We start from the raw sequence: 8,780 nt of genomic DNA, 5'->3' as shown, positions 1-8,780 counted from the left end.
AACCTACTAAAAAGAATAAAAGCTATGATTAACTGGGTCATCGGAAAAGGAGTAAATCCAAGGCAAAAATGATCTGGAAATCAGAATTATTACAGAGTGCAAAGTGTAAGATGTGAAGGTTTTCTATTATTTTCCTGTGTGAGTATATCCATTGACAGAGAGGTTCCTGGTGCAATTTCCTGGTGCATGGTCTCTAACAATCTAGGGGAGAAAGAAGGGAAATGGGTTAAGAGTTGAATTTTTTCATCAGATCCACAGAAGATTAAAAGCACGTGTTTGCCTGTGGCAGATAACAAAAAGTGGTATGTCAGGCAATTATTCAGCACAACAGTTCCCTCTTACACATCTTTCTATATGTTTAAGGCACATGAGTTATGAAGATCTATCAAGGAGCGTGTGTAAAGGTGTTATTATTTCTGTGACACAGAGGAGATGACTAAGCTGAGGGCTGTGATCCACAGAGGGGAAGTTCCAGAGAGGCTGAGATGCCCCATCTGAACTCTGAACCACCTTCCTGTGCCCTCCTTATGGCACTGACACCCTGATGGCCGGTCCTAGGATGCAGGATCCCGGTTGGAGAGGGTTAGCCGCAGAGCAGTACTAAGTACTGTATGCACAAGAACTGTCTTCATATCCCTTTATCGCCACACATCTTGCATCACTGCAGGCAACATTATAACAGCAGTGAGTGTCATGTAATACATTGTTATGTCCTGCCTCAGCATAGGGGGATGGACTGGATGAGCTCTTGACGTCCCTTCCAGGCCCACATTTCTATGATTATTCATCCCCCCTTTTTTAAACATTAAAGATCTCTACCTCACTCACACCCTGAGCATGCAAGCCTTCAACACAAGCAAATAATGACGGAAGACTCCATGAAGCTTAGTCTAAGGGAATTCTCTACTAACGCTTAGCCTGCAAAGTCTCATGCAGATCAGAACGTAAAAGAGTAAAATTCCCAACTACAAGCCTCTATGTGTTCATGCCCTGAGAAAATTAACTTTACTTCACACACATAACTTACCTTCTTCTACCAGAAGAGGATAAAAGCACCAGGCGACAGCAGGGGGTCTTGACTCAAAACAACATCCTCTCGCCTTACATACTCTAGCAGGGATGCCGGGGTAACCACAGTTCTTTCTGAGTTTTACCTCTGCTGGACAGACCTTTTTATCTGTTTTTTTTTTAAAAAGGCACGTTACCTTAGGCTTCTTTTATTCTATTCATTATTAATATTACAATAGCACCCAGGACCCCCAGTCATGGACCAGGTGCTGATCAAACACAGAACAAAAACACAGTTCCTGCCCCAGACATCTGACAATCTAAGTGTAAGACCAGACATCAGATGGCTACAGACAGGTAGGTGGAGGCGTACATGATGTTTATTTGTAATCCACTGACAAACTGTTACTTTAATAGCACTGGACTTGGTTATAAAAATTGAGAGACAGAGTCCCTGCTGCATCAAACATGTGCTGGGTGTGGTGGGGGGAGGAGGGTTCTGTCAGGGAGCCCGTTACAGCTCCTTGATTCTACACCCAGCCTTGGTCACAGGTGCAGTTTAGAGCAACTAGGGACCAGCTGCTAGATGGGGATTGTGGGAGTGCATGGTGCTTTGGCCGCTCCCATTGCTCTGAGTGAGGTAAAGGGAGTGCAGTGGGGGCAGAGAATTTGGCCCACATTTCCTACAGAAGGTGCTAACCGCAGAAACTGCCTGATTTAAATAATCCAGCAGAATGAAGGAATCAAAACCAGATCCCAGTACCTGGAAGCAAAAGGTTAAATGTTTTAATAATTGTGTAATAATTGGCTTTGTACAGAGTGTAAACTTCTCTGATCTGGGGCACGTGTAACATGACAACAAGGCAGCTTAGAACTTAAACAATACATTAGTGAGGTTTGGCCACTGAACATGACAGCCAGGCCAATCTTCTCAACATAGGTACCAGATTCACATGGGGCAAAGCTATGCCTGTTTAGCTTAAGTCCAGAATAAAGGGGGGTGGGGAGCCCTCCCACCTCAGCAGGATCGTGGGGAGGAATTGTGCCTCAGAGGCAAAATGCTTCCTAGAACTACCTAGCATGCAGGAGCAGAGTCAATGGTGGAGTCATGATCTTGCATCTTCCTCACCCCTCCCCACTAAAAACAATGGTGGTGTCTCCCCCTGCCCTAGGGAGTCAGAATGGAACAGAACCTGTGTTCTCCAGATCACATAGACTGCAATTCAGCCTGACCCTTTCATAGGGCAGATCTGAGAAAGGTTCCCTAAAGCCTCAGAAATCAAAATCTGGCTCTTAACAAGGGTGTTGTACCTTCTTAGCCTGGTGGGAGGAGCACAGCCTAGGTGGACAGACAAGAGCAGTTGTTCAGCAAGTAGGTCAGACTGAGGGGAATTGGTTATATCAGTGCTCAGCCTTCAATCATGTGAGGGAAGTAGGCTGCTTAGGAGGTAATCAGGGTCCATGCTTTAAACTAGTGGTGAAAGCTCACATCGGGATCCAGGAGACCATTGCAGAACTGACATCAACTGATAACTGTAGCTGTGCATATCTGTTTGGTAAATCTCCAATTCCCCTTCAGTAGCTGTGGAAAAACTTATTAGGGCATATCTCACCACCATGCAGCCCAGGTATGGTGTTCCTGCACAATAATATTTATTGATGTACAGTCCTGCTCTGAAAAGTGAATTTGTAAAAATGGCACTGTGCGATTCTGCCATTTGTTTCTCATGATTCCCATAAGAAACACGTTCCATTTATAAAATAAAATGATTCCCTCCTCGCCCTCCTAATTCTCAGAGTACAAAATCAGTCTGGGCTCTGACGGCCCAGATGGCTTCTTTCTGTCTCATGTATTGTATAAATTGTAATAAAGGTTCAGTTAGAAAACTGCCTGTTACAAGTATGCAATCTCACTATTTTCATATTATGTCCTCAGTGCTAAATGCGCAACTCCAGTTGCCTTCAATGAGTTTGCATGGCTTTAACTAATTGGAACTTAGAGTAGAAAGTTGTTGATGATGCAAAAGAAGGAATAAAACGTATCTTCCGCCCAGAGCTGTGGTGGCTCTTCAGGGTCGACAGGAGTAAAGATCTGGTTGTGTCATTAAGGTAACAGGAAAGAACTGAATACAGGGGGGAAGCAAACCTGCTGAGCAAGAAGCTGCCTTTTTTGAATGCTTGATTTTCAGAACTGAATCACACTTATATTCTTTTCTCTTTGACCCTGGTTTTTGTTTGTTTGTTTTCCCCCAGTCCTCCTCACTGCTGAATAGAGATTTGGCTACTTAGGGGCTAGAATGGAAGCATTATCCATCTTATCTTTATGAAAGGTAATAAAAATGACTCATCATGATAGAGACCAAATGACTTATGGATGCTGAACCTAGTCCGTAAAGTATTAAGGTGTCTGTGAACTATACTGCTACAGCAGGTCTGATGTGCAGTAGTTATGTGAATAATAAGAGAGTTTCTACACTTACCATTCTACTGTTGATGAGTACTTTGCATTGTCTCTCCTAGTCAATATGTTTATAAATATCTAATACTACAGGAAAAGCTTTACACAGGGTTTGCTGCCCTTTGGGTGTTCTTAGTAGGACTCTCCTCTGGCATAAGTTGCCTAAAAGCAGGGTTGAAATGGGATTGTTCTTTCTTTTTAAGAGCTCTTTAGTTCTCAAGCGTTTTTCAGGTAAAACTACACCTCTTTCTTTTGGAGAAGGGTGTTGAAAAGGTGTGTATCATCCCATGTCTGTTTGATGTTGTTTCTTCTCTTGGCCCTAAAATAAAAGGATTTGAATTCTATGGCCTAAATACTCTGGGTACCAAAGAAAGGATATTCTTGAATGTAGGTGTTTCGCTACTTCTCTGTCTATTCCTTGTTAGCCAGAAACAAACTTGCTCCAGTGTACATGTTCAATATCCTCCAACTACTCGTGTTAAGAGTTGGTGGCTTCATTTACAGATAAGAATCCCTTGCCCTTCTTGACTTCAGTGGATAGTACTAAATTAGAATTAAGCATTATGGATACAATAAAACAAAAGGAAAAGGCAGCCCCTTTAGATATTTATTAATAGGACTGGACACCACATAGCTCTGAGGTCTTTGCAAGGTACTCTAGAGGTTTTTGAGGCTAAATTAATTAATTCATTTATTCTGTATAGGGACCAACTCTATGGCGGAGTTTCTATCTCCAGCCTGGAATCACTATAGAATAGTTTCCTCAGTCAAGTCCTTAGTGTCTTGAGTAACATCTATGGCTCAAATCTTGCTATATGAAGCATAGAAGCACAGCAGAATTTCCCTGTATGCTACATGTTGCAGGATCAGAGCCATGGCCCTACAATTCCTATTGAGTTAAGTCTGGTGTCCGTTAGAGACAAAGTTTGGGAACATCTTTTCAAATTTTAAGGAAAAAAACAAAATAATACAGGATCCATAGGACTTATTCAAGGAAGAAGCTAAAGCAGGGGCTGAGGTTCTGCAGTTGGGGCACCTTACCTGAAGAGCATAATGGGAGGGATGCTGTGAATGAGTGCGGGGGAGGGGAGGAGAACAGAAAACTGGAGTTAAAATGGGGAGTGAGTGAGAATGGAGAGAAGTATCAGGAGTTTGGAGAGACTGGAGAGAAGATAGACCCAGGGGTCTTTTGCAGAAGGCACTAAGCAGTTAAAGATGGGCTCATGTCCCCTTAAAGATTTTTTTTTTCCTGGCCTTGGATCAGACTTGATGTGGAGTAACTCTAGCCCTGGATAGCCACTTAGAAAACAAATATAAATTAACAAAGACATTCCTAACTTTAGTCAACACGGCTGCAGATGGGGGCCACTTTTAATTACTTGCTAACTTCTATCCAGGAGAGAAAGCAAATGACTGATGTAGAGCATGTGAGAAAAATAGAGATATAAGAGACTTGAAAGTAAGGTTGAATGTTGCCTACGCTAGTATTTTTCACTGTCCTCACTCTTTGCAGCGTTCTAACAGAAATCTGCACCCATTTGGTTGTCCTTCTTATTGTGTACGTAGCACTGTTTCCCACCTGGACACATTTTTGCATAGTTAAGCACTAGGGAAATCAGACACGTTTCAGAAAGGTACATTACATTTCCTTGCGAGAGGAATGAAGCACCAGGGGACACCAGGAACTTCTGAATTGAAACAGCATCCTTTGTCCCCGCATTGCTTGGCAGTGATTCCTGGAGGCCCGCAGTTCACTCTGTTTTTTGGAGCCACAGTACATTGGCATGGAGCTGTTTAGAACAAAAATCAGTGTTACCATCTCTCTCTCGTTATCCCTATTAGTGTTTTTTTTATCAGTGGCACTTTCACTGGTTTCAAACAATCTTGCAAACATAAATTCTCCATGACCCACTGAAGCCAGAAATCATTTGGTCTACAGCTTTTCAACAGTATGAAGATACTGGCTCCATTGACTTCAGTGGGACCAGGGTTTCACCCATTAAGAATTAGTGTCCTCCCCCAAAGCCCATTCAGGTAATGGAATGAGGCCCACTGAGTTCAGTAAACTTTGAATCAGGCCCAGGAGTAAGAATGTAACATCAGATACTATTCCAGATCCAGAAAATTTTGACACCTTTGCTGATCTTTTAGAAAGAAAGAGAGAGAGAAGGGTTCCATGCAAATTAGTATAGTTGTGAAGATGCAAAACCATGGTAGTCAGGTTATTGTAAAATAAGGGATCAGATGCAAATTGTAATAGCTGGAATTTTAACATTCTAATCTTACAGTAGAGGCATCAGTAATAGATTGGTTCAATAAAAGCTGTCTAAATGCATCAAACCTAGTTACTTGCTGCCCATTTCTTGGGTTGTCTAATTGGATTTCTTTGTCTGATTATGCAGTATTTATATACAACTTTCTGCTTGTATTGGCACAACAGTGTGGTATAAGTTAAAATAAACAGTGTGCTTTTTGCAGAGAATTGGCTACAATAGCACATCATGAGGCAAGATCTTTCTGGTTTTCTAGTACCAGGTTCGATTTCTATTACTACTCCTTTTTGTAGGTTGCTGCTTGTTTTGCTAAGCGTATGAATGTTAATCTTGCTCCCAGTGAAGTCAGGGGGATTTTTGCTATTGAGTTCAGTAGCAGCCGGATCAGGGTCATGGAACAATACCTTGAGATGAAATGTTAATATTTTATTGTACACAAATAGGAGTTCTGCTCTTGCTGCTATTGAAATCAGCAGCATCAGGCCCATGTAAGTACTTCTGAATGCAATAGCAAATAAATATACTTACCTGGGGGTTCTGCTCCTTCAGTCAGTGCACTGAGCCCTAAAATGAGGATGACTGACAGTAACTGGATCCCCTTCTGGTCCATTGCAGTGTGGAGTTCTCAAAAAGAAAAGAGAGAGAATTTGGATCTCGGATAAGTACCCCTTACATTCAGAAGGGTTCATTTTATACCCTATTCTATGTTTGTGCAGTAGGTTCAGATAATGCTTTGCCAGACCAGGCTCCACCTAGAGTATCTTTTTCTTTTGATTAGAAAATCTAACCAAGTATATCATATATGTGGTGGTGATATCCATTTGATAAAATGAAAACTCCTGTGACAAACTGCATTAATCATACACCTTTGACTACCTCACCTGAGCTCTTTTCCTTGGGGACATTCCAAACCTCTGAGCAGCTTCAAACTGTCACTGCATATTTCTAATAAAACAACTTGCCAGAGCAATATTTTCCCTCCAAATATATAATTTCCGCTTCAAGACTTCCACTGGGCCAAGGCCCAGAGCAGGCGATATTCACTCCTGAACCAGTGAAAGGATAGCTCACAATCCATTTGGCCTATAGAGAAGAAAACCACTTCACATTAGGAAGTAAAGAACTGTTGTGTTAATTTCAATGGAATAGGTGAGCCCAGGGAGTCAAAGGTATTAACCTGACCCTGTCACTGTACAACACCAAATAGTCCAATATGGTTTGGGGTTATGATGAGCAGAGAGACCTTGGTCAGCTTAATCCCAGGGTACAAACAAACAAAAAAAAAAGGCCAAAGTTTGGAAATGTATTGATTAGGTCACACAAGAGAAAAAACATCTTGCAATAGAGTGGTTATGCAAAACAAACTTAATCCAAACTTATCAAAGTCCTTTTTAGAGCGAGGATATTGGTTAAAGTCTCATATTTTGTCAAACAGTCCATCTTAGTGGAGAAGAAAGGATTAGTTCTGTTGTATATTGAGTTGACCTCTGAGAATGGTGGTTACTTTTTCTGTTTCTGGCAAAACAGAAAGAAAAAGGAAGGAAGAAAAAGGATAGTAAAGGTGGGAGAAATAAGGCTTTTGTTGACATTCTCACAATACAAAGGGATGGTCAGTCACAGGTGGATGCTTTGGGCTGTCAGGTTGGCCATGACAGCTATTGCTCTGGACTCTGGCTCACTTCCCTGGTCTGGGATGTCATATGGCTGGTCCGGTCAGGTCCCTCTCCTTTATCCATCTCAGGCTGCATGGACTTCAGTGAGCCATTTAATCTTGTTGTGCTGGTATCAGGTGGTGCGACTGGTCTCTGGCTCAGGTGTAAAGCTAGCAGACAGAGCCCCAGAGGAAGATAGTAGTGGACGCAAAGGAAAAGAAAGACAGGGTAGAATCTCACGTATATCAGTCTGGGATCCTCACTGGTCCAGCAGTGATCGTCAGGCGTCCTCACTGGTGTGCTGGTCTAGACATACTGATGATCAAGGTCCACCAGCGAAGGACAGTCTCTGGAATGAAGCAGAAGCCTGTTGGCCTTTGCTCAAGAGATTCCCCCAGGAGTCTATTCCCTATTTGATCCCCGGAGAGTCCCTTTTATAAGAACCCTAAAAGGGTGGCGCTGGGTAGAATAGCTCATACCCTCATTACTTGTCCACCAGTTAGTCCTGATTTCCAGCACATCAATTTTGGTCCATTAATTTCCATTCTCTTATTAACCAGATATGATCTCAACACAGCCCTGGGGTTGGATCAGTAGAGCTTTCTGTCTGAACTAGTCCAGTCTCTGTCTCCCTTTCATATCTTTTTCTGTCCACACTTGTTATAGGTGATGGTAACATTTTGTGAACTTTCACCCACTTTCTAACAGTTGTGCTCACAATTGGGGTCGGCCTGATAGACACCATTATTACACCAATCTTTCCAGTGGGGAAATCAATTTGTTTCTAACTCTGATAGTCTGTGTAATATTAGACCCATACCTCTCAACTTGCCAAGGCACAAATGTGACAAAGACCAAAAAGGGGCATAAAATTATTCATGCAGGTACATTACAGTGCTGTGGGATTCACCTATTTAGTGTAATGGCCCCGTTACTTCTGTCTTAAATAATTTTAAACAAAAGGGCGGTGTATTGAAGACCATGTACAAATTTTAACATTATTACTTTAAGAGTAAGAGGTTTCTTGGTCCTGCTTGCAGGTTATGGGGTCTGTAGGGAAGCATGTAGTCTGGGCCTAGCACAGTTTTTCAGCAGACAGACAGCCTAGAGTTAGGTGAGATGAGTTATGCTTCTCTGTTTTAGGGAGCAGCCTGCTTTGTCTCTCTCTTTTTCTGGGTTCTTTTATCATTCTGATTTCTAAGAAATAATGTAGTGTTATGTTGCAATCTTCCAGTACGAGTATTTTGTTTTTATTTGGCTTCTCTGTTTGTATCCTGTGAAACATAAAAAAAAAATGAGAGGGACACCAAATCTGTGAGGAATGTAGGGAATTATGGGATTAAATTGAAAGACGTTCCTTAGAAAGAGGTTTCTTTGAGAGGTATGATC

Source organism: Lepidochelys olivacea (genome assembly GCF_965140295.1).
Source record: "Lepidochelys olivacea isolate rLepOli2 genome assembly, chromosome: 1".
NCBI lineage: Eukaryota > Metazoa > Chordata > Testudines > Cheloniidae > Lepidochelys > Lepidochelys olivacea.
This window is presented reverse-complemented; position numbering follows the sequence as displayed.